At 33.0% G+C, this 18,391-nt stretch overlaps 1 long non-coding RNA gene across 8 annotated transcripts in view; it reads right to left on the bottom strand.

Annotated features, from left to right (window-relative positions):
- The window catches only part of LOC144283702 (uncharacterized), a 238,583-nt gene that overhangs the window by 85,153 nt on the left and 135,039 nt on the right, over window positions 1-18,391 (bottom strand). For 6 of the 8 annotated variants that reach the window (XR_013352262.1, XR_013352258.1, XR_013352261.1 and 3 more), the window contains exon 4: window positions 7,476-7,508. The exons of the other annotated variants lie outside the window; for them this stretch is intronic. This is a non-coding gene — a long non-coding RNA (uncharacterized LOC144283702). The remainder of the gene's footprint in view (window positions 1-7,475; window positions 7,509-18,391) is intronic. 8 annotated transcript variants of the gene reach the window in all.

Raw genomic sequence — 18,391 nt, 5'->3', positions numbered from 1 at the left:
CATGGTAACAAAGGGAACCCCATCCTCGATGGTGCAAACTGTAGTAGAAAGGGATAGTACTAAGGGACCAAAGCCAGGTCCCTAACTATTTTAAACAACTAAAATATAAGTGAAGTAAATGTTGAGTATCCATCATAAAGTGGGGGACCTGTTGGACTACTCTTTGGGATTAGAAGTGCTGGCATTCTCTAGGGTTTATGCACCTTCTTCACCCAGATAGCACAAACAAAAGTAGGATCCAGCCAGCCTGCTGCCTCAGCAAGTACTAGGCCCCTAAACACACCAACCCCATCTTTCTCCTCAAAGCAAGCCTTCTGTACCCATCTGAATTCTAGCCATCTTACCAAAGTGGTTCCAGAATAGCACTCACCAAAATACCACCTGAGAGTTGCCACTGTAGCTCCAGCTGTCTTGCCAAGATGACACAGGCACAAAGCACTCCTGGACACTTGAAGCCTGTATCCACCTTGGCTACAGACAACACACTAGGGCACCCCCTTTGCAAAGTACCCTTTAGCTCCAGTATTCCCACCATGGTGTTCCTATTTCATTCAGCTCAAGCCAACTGCCAGGGAAATCTCTGCATGTAATCCCGACAGAACCCTTGACCCATGCCCACCTCATCTCCAGCCTTCTTGACATGGTACCCCTGTGCAGAATGCCCCAAGAATCTTAAGCCTGACTCTTCTCAGCTCCAGCTGCTCCACAGGTTGGCATCAGAGTGGAGAACACCAGAAATATTAGTTTTTATTTACTATATCTTTAGACAAAGCTGTCAGGCAGAGAAAATCTATACAGGGGATATTCCTACATAAGGCTTCTCCTTAGGAGAAGCAGCTATTCTTGGTAAGTTATAGAAATAAGCATAGAAAGTAAAACAATATGAGGAGACAAAGAAATATGCTCCTAATTAAATAACCAGACAAAATTTCAGAAAAATAACTAAATAAAACAGAGAGAAGCAATCTAATTGATATAAAGTTCAAAGTAACAGTCATAAAGATACTCACCAGACTTGAGAATAAAGTGGATATGAACTGAGTGAGAACTTCAACAGAGAGAAGACATAAAACCCATCAATTGGAGAATACAATAACTGAAATTAAAAACACACCAGATGAAATCCATAGCAGATTAGATGATGTAGAAGAATGGATTAGCCATCTGGAAGACAGGGTAATGGAAAGTACCAGCAAAAAGATAAAAAGAGAGGATAGGTTAAATGGCAACTTGGACAACATCAAGTGTACTGACATTTATATTATAGGGACCCCAGAAGGTGAAGGGAGAGAGAAAAGAACAGAAAACTAATTTGAAGAAATAATAGCTGAAAACTTTCCTAACCTCGGGAAGAAAACAGATATTCGGTTACAGGATGTCTCCAAACAAGATGAACCCAGGGAGGTCCACATCATGACACATAATTAAAATGTCAATGATTAAAAATACGTTGGCCTTCTACATGCTGAAAGGAAAACACCTACAACCAAGAATACTTTACCTGAGTATTGAAAGAGTGATAAAGACAAAAATTAAAGGAGTCCATCACAACTAAACCAGCCTTATAAAGAATGTTAGAGGGATTTCTTTAAGTGACACAGAAAAGGAAGACCATAATTAGAAGAAAATTATCAAAGAAAAAAAATTCACAGGTAAAAGCAAACATATAGTAAAAGTCATAGTTCAATCATTTATAAAACTAGCATGAAGGTTGAAAGCTAAAAGTAATAAAATTAGTTATAGTTAAGAGTATAAAATTATATACATAAACCATGCAGTGGGTAGTAAAATATAGGGCTTTTAGAATGTATTTGATCTTAAATAACCATCAACTTACCATAGACTGCTATATAATTAAGATCCTCTATATGAACCTCATGATAGCCACAAAACAAAAACCCTGTAATAAATGTATAAATAATAGAGAAAGGACTCCAAGTGTAACACTATAGAAAGTCATCAATCACAGGGAAAGAGAGCAAGAAGAATGGAGCAGAGAACTACAAAAACAAGGAAAAAAATCACAGAATGACAATAAATACATACCCAGCAACAATTACTTTAAATATAAATTTAGGCTTCAATCAAAGACATAGGGTGACTGAATGGATAAAAATAGCAAGATGCTGTATATGAGAGACTCACTTCAAACCTGAAGATACAAACAGAAAATTAAAGGAGGGAAAAAGATATTCCATTCAAATAGAGTTGAAAAATAAGATGGAGTAGTGTTACTTAGACAAACTAGACTTGTAAGCAAAAACTATAAAAAAAAAGACAGGACCTGACACAATGATAAATAAATCAGTCTAAGAGGAGGATATAAAAATTATAAATACCTATGTACCTAACATAGGAGCACCTAAATACAAAAAGAAAATATTAATAGACATAAGAGGAGGAATTTACAGTTATATAATAATAGTAGGTTTAATATCCCACTTAGATCAATGGATAGATAATCCAGACATAAAACCAATAAGGAGACAGTGGCTTTGAATGAAACATTGAACAATATAGACTTAACAGATAGTTACATACATATTGTTCAAACCCCAAACAGTAAAATACACATTTTTTTCAAGTGCACATGGAATATTTTCCAGGATAGACCAAATGTTAAGCTACAAAACAAGTCTCAATAAATTTATGAACATTGAAAGCATATCAAACGACATTGCTGACCAGTGGCAATCAATGATTTGGGGAAAAAGCTGGAAAAAACACAAAATATAAAGGTTAAGTAATATGCTGCTAAACATTCAATAAGTCAATGAAGAAATCAAAGAGGAAATAAGAAACATGAAGACAAATGAAAATGGAAATGCAATGGTGCAAAATCTTTGGGACACAAGAAAGACACTTATAACATGGAAGCTTACTGTGATATAGGCCTAATTCAAGAAAGAAGAAAAATCTCAAACTATCCTACCTTAAACTTAAAGGAACTAGAAAAAAAGAATAAAGCCCAAAGTTAGTAGAAAAAAAAAAAGGAAGTAACGATTAAAGCAGAAATAAATGAAATAGAAACTTAGTAGAAAAAAAAAACAACAACAGAAAAGATCAATGTAACCAAGTTGGTTATTTGAGAAGACAAACAAAATTGATAAACTGTTATCTAGGCTCAAAATGATAGAGGACTCAAAATCAGAAATGAAAGACATAACAACCAATGCCACAAGAATACAAAGGATTATAAGAGACTACTATAAAGAACTATATGACAAATTGAACAACCTAGAAGAAATTAAAAAATTCTTAGAATACAACTGTTCAAAACAGAGCCAGGAAGAATAGAAAATTTGCACACTGATTATTAGGAACAAAATTGAATTTGTAATTAAAATTTTTCCAAGAAATAAAAGGCCAGGGATAAATAGCTTCAAAGGAAAATTCTACCAATTTAAAGAGTTAATACCTATACTCCACTTATTCCCAAAAGGTTGAAAGAGGAAGAAAAGATTCCAAAAATATTCTACGAGGACAGCATTACCCTGATACCAAAAGCAGGAAAGACACTACAAAAAAGAAAACTTCACACCAATATTCCTGATGAATGTAAATGCCAAAATCCTCAGTAAAATAGCACATTGCATTCAATAATACATTAAAAGGATCATTCATCAAGTGGAATATATTTCAAGAATGTAAGGATGGTTCAGTATCTGTAAATCACTCAGCACAATACACCACAGTAACAAAATGACAGGTAAAACCATATGATTCCCTCAACAGATGCAGAAAGAGCATTGACAGAATTTAACATCCATTAACCAAAACAGGTTGGTAGGGAACATACCTTAACATAATAAAGGCCAAATATAGCATAACTACAACTAACATTATTCTCCATGTGAAAAATTGAAATCTTTTCCTCTAAGATCAAGAACAAGACAAATATGTCCACTGTCACAACTTTTATTCAAAATAGTATTGGAGATTCTAGCCACAGTAATTAGACAGGAAAGGTAATTCAAAAAAATCCAAATTGGTAAGAAAGTAGTAAAACTGTCACTATTTGCAGATGAAATGACACTATATATATATACATATATATGTATACATATATATGTATATATATATACCCTAAGAGAATCAACCCAAAAATGCTATTTTAAGTAATAGATATATTCATTAAAGTTGCAGGATATGAAATGAATACACAGAAATCTATTGTAATTCTATATGCTAATAATGGGTAATTGGTGAGATGTGGTAAAAACATAACGCTTGTGCACCATTAACAGAAATGTGACTGGCTGTGGTTACTCTGGAAAACAATATGGAGTTTCTTCAAAAAATAAAAATAAAAATAATATATGAACTAGTAATTCCATTACAGGGTATTTATCCAAAGAAAAGAAAAAGCAGTAATCTGAAAAGATATGGAAGCAGCCTAAGTGGCCATTCATAGATAGATAGATCATGAAAATGTGCTATGTAGGCATGTATGTGTATTTGTACACACATATCACACACACAGACACACACACACACACACACACACACTGGAATACTACCCACAAAAAATGAAATCTTGCTGATTGCAACAATATGGACTAATGTAGAGGGTATTATGTTAAATGAAAGTCAGAGAAAGAGAAATACATGATTTCAATTATACGTGGAAATTAAAACAGATGAACAAACAAAAATAAAAATAGACCTAAATACAGATAAGTGGTGGTTGCCAGAGGAGAGAGGGGGAGAGGTATGGTCTACATAGGTGAAAGGGATTAAGACGTATAAAAATCCAGTTATAAAATAAGTCACAGGGATGAAAAGTACAGCATTGGGAATGTAGTCAATAATAATTTAATAACATCTTATGGTGATGGATGGTAACGACACTTATTGTGGTGAGTATTGTGTAATGTAGGGAATTATTGAATCACTGTTGTACACATGAAAGTAATATTACATTGTATGTTAATTATAATTCAATAATAAAATTGTATCTATATTAATCAAGGATATCAATTTATAATTTTCTGATCTTGTAATGTTCTTATCTAGCTTGGTATCTGGGTAATGGTAGCCTTGTTTGGGAATATTCCCATTTCGATTTTTTTCGGAAGACTTGGATTAGGATTGGCATTAATTCTGCTTTAAATGTCTGTTAGAATTCACCAGTGAAGCCATCTGGTCCTGGGGTTTTCTGTATTGTGAGGTTTTGATTACTAATGAGTCTTACTACTCATTATTCTTCTGTTCAGATTTTCTATTTCTTCATGATTCAGTCTTGGTAGGTTGTATGTTTCTAGGAGTTTTTCTGTTGCTTCTAGGTTAATCAAAAAAATTTTTTTAATTATTTATTTGACAGAACACAGGCAGGGGGAGTGGCAGAGGGAGAAGGAGAAACAGACTCCTCACTGAGCAGGGAGCTGGATGCAGATGCGGGGCTTGAACCCAGGACCCTGGGATCATATTCTGAGCCAAAGGCAGACGCTTAACTGACTGAGCCACTCAAGTGCCCCTAGGTTATTCAATTTTTGGCACATTCCTTGTAGTCTCTTAGGATTCTATGTATGTCAGTGACATCTTCTTTATTTTAGTCTTCTTTTTTTCCAAGTTAGTCTAGCTAAAGTTTTGTCAATTTAACAGACTCTTAGTTTAGTTATTATTTTCTATTATTTTTTCTCTTCTCTATTTCGTTTATTTCTACTCTGATCTTCATTCTTTCTTTCTGCTAACCTTGGGCTTGGTTTGTTATTCTTTTTCTACTTCCTCAAGGTATAAAGTTAGATTGTTTATTTAATATATATTTTCTTAATATTTGCATTTGTTACTATAAACTTCCCTCTCACAACCGCTTTTGCAGCATCCCATAAATTTTGGTGTTATTTCCACTTTCATTTGTTTAAGTATGTTTTTTGATTTCCCTTTTGATTTCTTCTTCAATGATCGTTCAGAGGTGAACTGTTTAATTTCCACATGTGTGTAAACATTCTAGATTTCCTCTTTTTTTGATTCCCAGGTTCATACTATTGTGGTCAGAAAAGGTACTTGGTATGATTTCAGTCTTCTAAATTTGCTAAAATTTGTAAGAGTCAAGTCCCACTTTGTCACTTTCTACTTCAGGGATCTTTTTCTTCCCTATTCTTTCTCCTAAGTTGCCAGATACAAGTTCACTTATTAAAAAAGCAGCATTTAGTAATATTGGAGATGGTTTTTCTCAATACACTTTGTTGACCACTTCTCAGTAATAGATTGTCTTTTACCTGATCTCGGGTATTGGTCTCTCCTCTGCAGGATCTGCGGCTTTGTACAAAATTCTTCCATGATCTTTGTTTCACTTGACTGGAGCTACATCCCATGAAAATATTATTCTTTTCCAAACTTGAGAATTTTTCCACTCTATTGGCCATTTCAGCTACTCGCAGTATCACTCTTCAGGTGCAAAGCAAAATAACTCTCAGCATGGAAGGCAGCATTTTATAAATTTCTTTCAAGATTATTCAGTTAAACAAACATCCTTCAATAATTACTAATACATTATTCTGGTACTAGAAGAGAAGAATTGACTGGGAGTCTGTCCCCTATACCCAAATATTTAACGACCTGCTGTTTAGAGGAGATAATGTATTATGTTAGACAGAACCAGAACAACTGTTTTGTATCTTATCTTCCTTCAGTTTCTAAGCTCCGACTGCATAGTTTTGTTTATGAGAATCAAGCATGACAAACTTTTTGCTAGGTGTAGACCTTAATTCTAGGTGTTCCTCAGTCTGGGAAGCATTCCTGTAAGACTATCTCCTATTTATTATTTAAATCTCAGCTCAAATGTTGCTTCATCAAAAAGCTTTGTAAATGCCTCTGCTTAGAAGTCCCCTAGTCACTCCCTGTTACTTTCTTTCCCCCCCAATCCTATTATTTCACCCTTTTATCCCCCTAATACACGTATCTGATGGTTAATTGACTTTTTTCTTCCTTTTATTGTGAGGGTAAGAGCTTGGTTTCATGTCTCATTTGTCTCCCAAATACAGGCCAAGGCCTGACGTATGATAAATGGTTGCTTAATTAAGAAATAAAATAATGAATATACACATGTGGTTCTTATCTCTTATTTAGGTGTGACAATGGCATGAGAAACACAAGCAACTTTAGAAGATACTCCATACTGACTGGTGTTCAACTGTTTGTAATACTTTATTCAGTTAGGTATATTGGATGGCAAATGCAGGTAAGTCTACTATACCAAATACATTATTAAATTTATGATTATGGATGCCTGGTTGCAATTTTTAAATAGGCTTTGTACCAGATATTACTTTGTTTTAACACAGTAGAATATTATTTTTAACTACCAGAGGAAATTAAATTTGACTTCAATTAGAGAAAGTTAAGGGAATTAAGGCCTCTATAATATGTAACAAAGAAAAGTATTGAAATCTAGAAAATTAGAAAGATATTATAAAAAGATGCTATATTAAAAGTATTAAATTATAATTCCACTTCTAAGGGAAATGACTTACCAGGCTCTGCTATAAAAGGGGAATATAGATATTCTGAAAATGAAGCAAGAGATGAAAGAAACAGAATATAAAGAGTTACTTAGAGTTTAAAAAAGCAAACTGAAGTAGAAAGCAAAATATAGAATGAGTTTATTGTTCATAAATATCTATTAAGATTATAATAAAAAAGCATTTACAAAGATATCATTCTCATGGGGGAGACAGTCTAACAGAGAAAAACTCTAGAAAGTGAGAACATTAATGCTCATGTTAAACCAGAATAGTACTATGATATTATTTGTCAATTTTCTCATTAAATTGTAGACAAGTGCGAAATAAAAACCGTGAAAAATTGTCAGTTGACCAAAATCAGATAAAAGAGTAGTAATTAGAAAAATTTACCATATGCAAAACAGTGGGACCTGTCGACCTTATTTTATATGGTTTTCAAAGGATCGTTTTATGTATGACCAATTTTGAAAAATCCTCAAGGCATGAGACTTTACTGGCCTGTATATGGAAAATCATTCAGTAATGAAAAGTTCCTGAAAGTCTATAAACAGCCATAGTGAATATAATTAGAAGGAGAAGTCTTATGAGGTACCACAGGTCTGTTGCTCCATTGTCATGCTTAAAATCTTGAACAGTTTGAAAAAGTAAAACTATTCAAATGATCTTTGATAATACAGGGTCAGGCACTACAAAAACAATTGAAATTAGAAATATTTTTAAAGACCTTTAGGCTATAAATTTAATTTTTCAAAATCTGGCATGCTGTAAATAGCGACACATCTATATCATACAAAGATTTCTGTATCTTCAATTTAACAAAACTGAAAACCAAATGCGTCTTTATATTTTAAATTTTATCTGTTATCCCCACTGGGATGTGAAAGAGAGTTGACAAAGGAGAGGTGAGCAAAAAATAGAAATGAAATTTGAGGAAAAAGGGTAATAGGATATTATGTGCCACATGAAAGGCAGTTACTGCCCTTTTTTGCTCAGCTTTCTGGTTGGATTTTTATCAATTTTATCTTTCCTAAAGAAAAAAGGTGTCTTGTAAGAATCTAAAGGGTAGGAGCAACAGTCTCCTACACACCACCTTCTAAGAAAGATTGGCATGGACATCTACCAAATTTATAACAAAACAAGCTTGATAGAGAAAGAGATGGATCATGATATCATCAAACTGTTAAGACTTTTGCCAAATGGAAGCAACATTTATGTGGCTTGTGTTGAAGTCCTAGTCCCCATGTGATGATTATTTGAGGGTAGGTCCTTTGGGAAATAAGTTTAGATCAAGTCATGAGGGTAGAACCTCTGTGATGTGGTTAGTGCCTTTATAAAAAGAGACCAAAAGGCTTACTCTTTCTGTTTCTCTGTCATAGGAAGATCAACCAAGAAGGCCTCTGTTGGCAAACCAGGAAGAGGGTTCTGACCAAGCACCAAATCTACTAATACCTTGATTTTGGACTTCTTAGGCTTCAGAAATGTGAGAAATAAATGTTTGCTTTTAAGTCATCCAGTCTATGCTAAGTTACAGGAGCCTAAGCTAAGACAATCTAAATATAAATTAATAACACATCACTATATGTCTCTGTGTGTGTGTGTATGCTTTTCTTTGCTATTATAATATGATGAACTGCACATAAATCCTTATTTAAGCTGTCCTGGAAAGATGAATAAGAGGGGAGAAAAGAATTACCTTTAGCTGTGGATATCTGGTTCATATCTTACCCAAATTAATTGACTTCAAACTATTTTGAAACATCATCAAGAGCATGTTAATAACCCACAACTAGTTAAGTTATGCTCTAATCAACGTCATTTGTATTTTTAAATAAGAAATTTCATATATTATTTTCCTGTTATTTTGGTCCCTAAATATCTTCCAACTATCTCTTAATCAAAATTACAAAGTAAAAAGTGAGGCGGCACCTGGGTGGCTTAGTCAGTTGAGCTTCTGACTTTTGATTTTGGTTTTGGGATCAAGCCCTGAGTCAGACTCCCTGCTTGGGATTCTCTCTCTTCCTCTCCCCCTACTCCTCATCCTTCCCCTACAACATGTTCTCTGTCTTTCTCTTCTTTCTAAAATAAATAAATACATCTTTAGGAAATTAAAATAAAATCACAAAATAAAAGCCAAATACTTATTGTTTTAGGGCTTGTGATGTTAATTTTATGTGTTGGTTTGGCTAGGCTAATGGTGCCCAATTGTTTGGTCAAACACTAGTCTACGTGCTTCTGTGAAGGTATTTTGTAAATGTGATTAACATTTATAATCAATTGTCTTTAAGTAAAGCAAATTTCCCATAGTAATATGAGTAGGCCTCATTCATTTAAGGGCCGTAAAAACAAAATTGAGGTTTCCTGGGAGAGAAGGAATTCCTCCTCAAAACTATTCTAGAAAGATTGCCTGAATTTCGTGCCTGCTGGTCTGCTCTGTGGATTTGTGATGCAAGATTTGAATATCAAATCTTACTGGAATTTCTATCCTACCAACCTGACCTTATAGATTTTGAATTTACCAGGCTCCATAATTGCGTAAGCCAATTCCCTAAAATAAATCTACATATCTCTGTCTATCTGTATTTTATTGTTTCTGTTTCTTTAGGGAACCCTGACTGATAAAAGGCTCAATACATTCCCTGGAATGCTGGGATATACTGACATCTATAAGCACAATGTCCTCCTTACTGTGTACTGGAAATCATACTTTTACATTATTTCAGCTATACTGTAAATGCCCGAAGTACACTGGTGGACTTCTTTCTTTTAGAGAAATCTTTAAAATGAACATGAAGTAATGCTGTGACTATATAAATACAAGACTGTTATTAATAATGCTAATGATGGAACGTCTATAAATTAGGTCACAGAACCTCAACATGGATTTGTTCCTTTTTTTCCCTACAAAACAGGTTATCTTTGATAAATATTATCCATACCTATGAAATTGTTGGAAACTTACAAGATACTGGCATTTCTGGTTATTCTTTCTAATTAACATTTTTAGTGAAACAAGAATTGTTAAAATATGGTACTTTCCTCAACTTCTCTGTATTTACTTAAACCATCAATATAAGTGAGAATTTCAGAATATTTTGAACAGTGACTAAGAAGAATTAAATGATTCATGTCATAATTTTGTCTATGAGTCATGGGATAATATGCTAGAATCATGTTACGTATTATTGAACACTTTAAGCACTACTTATTGTAAAAATTCTCAATGGAAACATAAAAATGCCAAAATTTTTGCTTTTTCAAATTTAGGCATGAAAGAGGGCACGAAAAAGTTTTTAAAAGCAAATGGTAACATAAAAGAGGGTGTGAGAAGTTGTCTCCAGTTATTGTTTCTAATAAGTAAATTTGTATCACACTTTGAAATTTATGAAACACTTTCACATATGTTTCCTATATACCTAGAACCTACAACAAGCTCAGCCAAACATGATTTTTTTCATGACAGTTACCTCAATAGACAATTCATGAGAAAAGAGGGTACTACCTAGGAAGTTCTACCCAACAAGACACTGGTCTACACTTTATTCTTCAAAAGAAAGTACTGTGGTATTGTATGTGAGCAAATGTACTGTGCTATCTGAAAAATATAGCACAGAATAAAATTACAGAAAAACATCAAGCACAGAAAAAGCTAAAAAGGTTCTATGTTTTCCTTATTCCTTTCCTTATGTGAGAGTCTTTGTATGGGAAGTGATCTTTATTTATCAGCAGAAAGCTCTAAAGATTATTACACTTTATGTCAATAGAGAATTATTAGGGTCACATGGTGCACTCATTCAGTTCTCTTTCTCTCTCCCTTTTTTTTGGAAATAGTTCAGTGATAATAGTTATCACTCCCATAGAACATTCCCATGAAAAGTCAGGAAAATGAAGGAACAGAGGAATATATTCCAAATGAAAGAATAAGATAAAACCTCAGAAAAAGCCTTAATGGATGAGAGATCATGATTTACCTGATAGAGTTCAAAATAATAGTCATAAAGATGCGCACTGAACTTGAAAGATAAATCAATGAGCACAGTGCTTCTTTAAAAAAAGAGAAAATATAGAAAAGTACCAAAAAGAAGTAACAGAATTGAAGAATAACTGAAATGAAAAACTACAATAGAGGAGTTCAAGAGCAGAATAGATGAATCAGAAAAATAGATCCATTAACCCAAAGACAAGCCACTGGAACTCACACAATCAGAACTTGAGAAAAGAAAAAGAGAAGGACCAAAAAATGAGGATAGCTAAAGGATTTGTGGGATAACATCCAGCAGACAACATTCACATTCCATAGGTTCCAAAAGGAGAGAGAAAAGGGGGCAGAAAAACTATTTGAAGAAGTAATAGTTGAAAACTTCCCTAACTGGGGAAGGAACAGTCATCCAGATACAGGAAACTCAGTGAGTTCCAAAATAATAAACCCAAAGAAATCAACATCAAAATTATGAAAGTTAAGGATGAAAGCCTTAAAAGCAGCGATAGAAAATCAACTTGTTATATATTTACAAGAGAACCTCCATAAGATTATCAAATTTTTCAGCAGAAACTTTTCAGGGGAGAAGAGAATGAACCAATACATTCAAAGTGCTGAAAGAAAAAAATCTTCCAACAAAGAATGCTCCACAGTTCTTCAGAATTGAAGAAAAGATAATGAATTTTTCAGAGAAGCACAAGCTAAAGGAGTTCCTCAATCATAGACTGGCCTTGTAAGAAATATAAAAGTATAAATCTCGCTGGCAAAGATGAATATATAGTAAAACTCAGAATAACTCAATGTTGTAAAGGTGGTAGTTAAGTCACTTGAAAGCTACTTTGAAGGTTAAAAGAAGTAGTAAAAATAACTAGAACTACAAATAAATTGTTAAGGGATACCCAAGATAAAATTATGCAAATTATGACATAAATGTCTGTGTGTGTGGGGTGGGTAAAAATGTAGAGCTTTAGAATGTGTTCAAACTTCAATTATTGACTTAAAATAGACTGTTATATGTAGGTTTATGTAAGCTCCATTGTGATCACAAAGCAAAACACTATAATAGAAGCACAAAAGGGAAGGAAGGAATTCTTGGCATGTAAATACAGAAAATCAAGTCACAAAGAAAACAAGCAAGAGAAAAAAACAAGATTCTGAAGTATAAATAGAGCCAAGAAACAACAAAACGGCAATATACATATCTATCAATAATTAATTTAAATATAAAGAGATTAAATTCTTCAATCAAAAGATAGAGTGGCTGAATGCATAAAATAACAAGACCTATATATACTGCCTACAGGGGACTCCCTTCATATCTAAGGACTCATACAGACTGAAAGTAAAGGGAAGGAAAAATAGATTCCATGCAATGGACACCAAAACAAAGCTGGGGTACCTCTCTCTCCCTCTATCCCTCTTCCCCCTGTTTCCTCTCTCTCTCTCTCTCTCTCTCTCTCTCTCTAAAATAAAATAAAGACATCTTTACAAGAACTCAATTACAAGAAAAATAGAAAAATCACAAATATTTGGATAGTAAACATCATGCTACTAAATAACAAATGGATCAAAGAAGAAATTAAAAGATAATTAAAAAATACCATGAGATAAATGAATCTAGAAACACTGAAATTTGTGGGATTCAGCAAAAGCAGCAGTAAATGCTTACCTCAAGAAACAAGAAAAACCTCAAAAAAGTTTATAATTCAAGGAACTAGTAAAAGAACACTAAATCCTGAAGTTAGTAGAAGGAAGGAAATAACAAATATCATGAACAAAATGAAATAGTGATGAAAAAAACAATAGAAAAGCCCAATAAAGAGTAGTTCTTTGAAAAGATAAAACAAAATTAACAAACCTTTAAGCTCCTCAAGAAAAAAAGAGAGGACCCAAAATCAGAAATAAGAGATGTTCTAATTGATACTACATAACTCATCTGTGTATCTATATGCTAATATGGATCCATCAGAGAGATTATGAAAACATTGGATCAAAAAGAATAAAATATTTAGGAATAAATTTAACCAAGGAGATGAAAGACCTATACACAGAAGTTATAAGACATTGATGAAGGAAAGTGAAGACAATACAAATAAATTGAAAGATATTCCATACTCATGGATTGTAATAATTAATACTGTTAAAATTTCCATGGAATTCAAAGCAATACACGGATTCAGTGCAATCCCTATAAAAACTCTAATGACATTTTTCACAAAGATAAGCTATCCTGAAATTTGTATGAATCCACTAAAGATCCTGAATAGCTAAAGAAATCTTGAGAAAGAAAAACAAAGCTGAGGGACCATGCCCCTGATCTCAAACTGCATTAGAAAGCTATCTTAATCAAAACAATATGGTATTGGAGCAGAATAGAGAGTCCTGAAATAAACCCATGCATATATATATATATATCTCTTATGACAAAGGAGCCAGGAATATACAATGCAAAAAAGATAGTCTCTTCAATAAATGATGTTGGGAAACTGGACAGCCACATGTATAATAATGAAACTGACCACTTTCTGACATTATACACAAAAGTTAACTCAAGTGGATTAAAGACTGAACACAAGTCCTGAAACTCTAAAACTCCTAGAAGAACACACAGGCATTAGGCTCCTTGACTTCAGTATTGGTGATTATTATTTTTTTTTAATTTGACATCAAAGCAAACAAAATAAGAGCAAAAGTAAACAAAACAATCACATCAAACTAAAAAGCTTCTTTTTTTTTAAAGCTTCTTCAGAGCAAAAGAAACTGTCAATAAAATGAAAATGCAACCTACTAAATGGAGAAGAGATTTGCAAATTATATATCTGATAAGGTATTTATATGCAAAATGTGTAAGGAACTCCTATAACTCAATATAATTAAAATTGAACAAAAGACCTGAAAAGACATTTTCATATAAGACTGATACATGAAAAGGTGCTCAATATCACTAATCATTAGGAAAATGTAAATCGAAACTGTAGTGAAATAGTACCTCACACCTTTTAGGATGACTATTACCAAAAAGACAACAGAAAACAGATAACAAGTTTTGAAGAGGATGTAGAAAAAAAGGAACCCTTGTGCACTGTTGGTGGGAATGCATATTGGTACAGCCACAATGGAAAACAATATAAAAGTTCCACAATCGATCAATCAATCAATCAATGACTACCATATGATCTAGCAATTACACTTTCAGGGTATTCATCCGAAGGAAATGAAAACTAACTCAAAAACTTATATGCTCCCCCATTTTCAATACAGCATTATTAGCAGTAGTCAAGAGATGGAAGCAACCTAGGTGTCCATTGATAGATAAGTGGATAAAGGATATTTGCTATATATGTACAATGGAATACTACTTAGTCATATAAAGAAGGAAATCTATTTGTTAAAATATGAATGAAACTTATGCCATTATGGTAAGTAAAAGAAGTCAGATCCTAAAAATACTGTAATATCTCACTTATATGTAGAATCTAAAAATAAAAAAGCAAAATGCTCACACTTGTAAGTATATCATAGAGATTGCTGGTTGCTAGAAGAGAGTGGGTAATGAGTAAAGGGGGTTAAAAAATACAAAGTTATAAAATAAATTATTCATGGGGATATAACTTAAAGCATATGACTACAGTTAACAATCCTCTATTACACATTTGAAAATTTCTGAGAGTAGAACTTAAAAGTTCTTCTAAGAAAAAATTGTAAGTGTGCAGTGATGGGTATTAACTAGTTTTACTGTGATCATTTCACAGTATTACAAATATTGAATCATATTGTACACCTGAAACTAATGTTATAGGTCAATTTTATCTTAAAAAATCATTGCTAAGGCAAATGATTTCTCCACATGCAAAACACAAAGCTTTACTACTTAAACAATAGTTTGTTTAAAGCATAATTGAGATTCTTTCATTAAATTATGATTCAATCTAGAACATGTACCTTTTTTTATCAGTGCACAAAAACACTAGAATAATTTTCTAGATTAAGGTATTTTAGCTTATAATATGGAAAAAAGTTTGCTCAGAGGGAGAACCACTTGTAAAATTGGGGACAGAATTTTCAAAGTTAGAGCCAGTATTTTTTATTTAGGAAATGTTGTTTGAGGATTTATAATCTAAATTCATGATGCTTTGGCAAATTAAGTGATCAATTTATTAAGATACTCTATTCAAAGAACTGTCTCTTTGTGGGAAAAAATGCTAGGATATGACCTTTGAAGATGGATAGTTTGGTAAATACACTTCTAAAAAAAATGTGAATGAGTTCTGTGTTTAGTGTTTGTTTAAAATATATTAGTGTATTTTTTATGTAATGCATTTCTGAAAGAGCACTTATATTTCAGTGATTGTCTAAACATTTTTTTACTTTGAAATGGAAAGTTTTTATAACAACATACTATTTAGAAAAAGTACAGAAGTTCCAAAAAAGGTACTATGTATGACATTTCATTTTAATGTATGCATTTTGCAGTATTCTAATAGTTTAAACATTACAGTTGTTGATATGTATATTTTTATAGCAAAGAAAGAATTTTATTCCATCAAACTGGAAACAAAAAGGCTGTCTTTCCACAGATTTGTCAACAGTACTCAAGTATGGTACACATATGAATAAGTAATAAACCACAAGAAAACTAATGAATGCTCTCAGAAAATTTACCCAGAGTTATTTTCCTTCATAATATCTTCATTGGAGACAAGTGCTTAAACAGCAGCATCATTAAAATCTTGTAGTCAGTACAAATGGAGCAACCCTTCACTTTTAAGATTTGAGTGGTTTATCATTTTCAGGTACTCAGAAGGCAAAGAAATAGGTTATTGTGTATCTTTTACAGTAGAGAAGTTTATTTTGGATGTGCTTTATAACTGGAATTCCCTTCTGAAACAGTTTGAAAATATAACCGTTTCTATTTATTGCAATATAATTGTAAGACTGATGATTCCTCCTTTGCAAAATTCTAGTGTAATTAGTGTATCTCTATATATCTATTTAAAAACATGAAATTTCAAAATAAGACTTTATCATGTGGATGTTTTCCTCCTGGATAGAGTAAGATTGCTTTATTTGGGGGGCAGGGGGTGGATAGGGAATTAGAAAATAAAGGGGAAATAGTGTTAATGATAGAGAGTACCTGATGTAATTTTCAGAGGATGCTCCAGAATTTCTAGGAGATATTTGGAGATAAGAGATCTGTTTTAAAGATTTGAAGCTGTCTACATTTTTTAACATATGAATTTTTGTTTTGTGGCTGGGGGCAAATGATGGTGAATTGGGGAATGGCTACAGGTAGCATCTACCTGTTATTGTTCACTTAATCTATAGACTGTTGTAGAGGAATAAGTTAATGAACTGTGTTCATCTTACTTGGGTCAATAAAAAACGTTTACACTCTCCTATTAAACAAATATCAGTCTCTTGGGTCTAGTTTTTATTCTATTGGGATATTAAAAAAAAAAAAAACAAGTGGTTTTAGCAGATTTAAATCTAAATAAGACAGAAAACTGACTTGAGTGGTACTATAGCAATACTTTAAAAAAATCCTAAGGAAACAAATTTTCACCTATAATTCTCACCTCTATAATCGATTAATTGATAGGCTATCATAAAGATATTCTTAGAACATTATGGACTTAGTACTTTTCCCTGACATGTATTCCTTCTTAGGAAACAATTTTGGGATATATAGCCCAGGAAAACTAAGAAACAAATCAAATGTATTTGAGGAACTCAGGCACAGACCAGCAGGCTGTCAGCAGGTGTACTGTGGTACTGGTCAATAATTAGTTCTGGATCTAATTAGGAAAAGCAGTATAGGGAAGGCAAGGGAGTTACAGGATAGCCATGTCCTGTGGCCTCTATTGTAAGCATTACAGATTGGAACAGCAGGAGAGATCTAAGAGGAGGCTTTCTGAGGAGGGGGTCTGTGTAAAAGGCAAAGGGGGACTTATAGATTATGTGATTTAGAGTCAGGGTAGAAGTGCTCACTTAAGGTCATCAATTCTGTAGCTAGGTTACATTCATTAGTTCTGTACTTCAATTTCTTCATATGTGCAATTGGGATGATAGGGTTATTATTAAAAAATTAAATGCATGTAATAAAGCAGTAAGAACAATGCATGACACGGAAAACCAATCATAGGAGCTAAAGGAAAGATGAGGATATGATAAGAAAAATGAAGGGTTTAGAAAAAACCATGTACAAGAGGGACTAATCTTCTAAAATGTGGCATCACTTAAAAAAAATAACACAATTTTTCATTTGACCTTGATCCTAGGTACAGATGTCACCTTCGAAGGCCAGGCTTATAGTTTTCCAATGGATAACGAAATACTATCATTCTAACTCAAAACTTGACTTGATATGGAAAAAGAGTCATAAAATCCTAAAGACACAAATATAAATTTCTAGGAACTAGATTTTAGAGCAACCTCAAGAAAAAGTAAGTTACTGGAGAACAGAAGGTAAATGATTGTCACCATGGCAATGTAAAAGTGAAAGATGTGCAGCTGAGAAAGTGTAGGTGGTAAAAAGGGAAAAAAAGTAGTATTGCTTACTAATATTCTTATCTGATAAAGTATTAAGCAAAAAGAACTTTTCATATATTGATGGAGGTCCAAGTATATCATTTTCAATTGCAACCTATAGAAAAATTATACATATATCTATATACAAAGTTTCACTTAATATAGCAAAATCCTCCTCATTCATATGAAGCAATATGTAGATTATCCCTAGATTGCTGATTTATCACAGCATAATGGTAATAACCTAAATTAGAATCTGCACCCACCAAAAAAATCATAACTCAGATCTTTAGCATAAGTACAAGATGGAGAACACTGTCCATATGAAAAGTAACTACCTGGGACGCCTGAGTGACTCAGTGGTTAAGCGTCTGCCTTCAGCTCATGGAATGATCCTGGGGTCCTGGGATCGAGTCCTGAG

This window comes from Canis aureus, chromosome 14 (genome assembly GCF_053574225.1).
Source record: "Canis aureus isolate CA01 chromosome 14, VMU_Caureus_v.1.0, whole genome shotgun sequence".
Lineage (NCBI taxonomy): Eukaryota > Metazoa > Chordata > Mammalia > Carnivora > Canidae > Canis > Canis aureus.
This window is presented reverse-complemented; position numbering and strand designations above follow the sequence as displayed.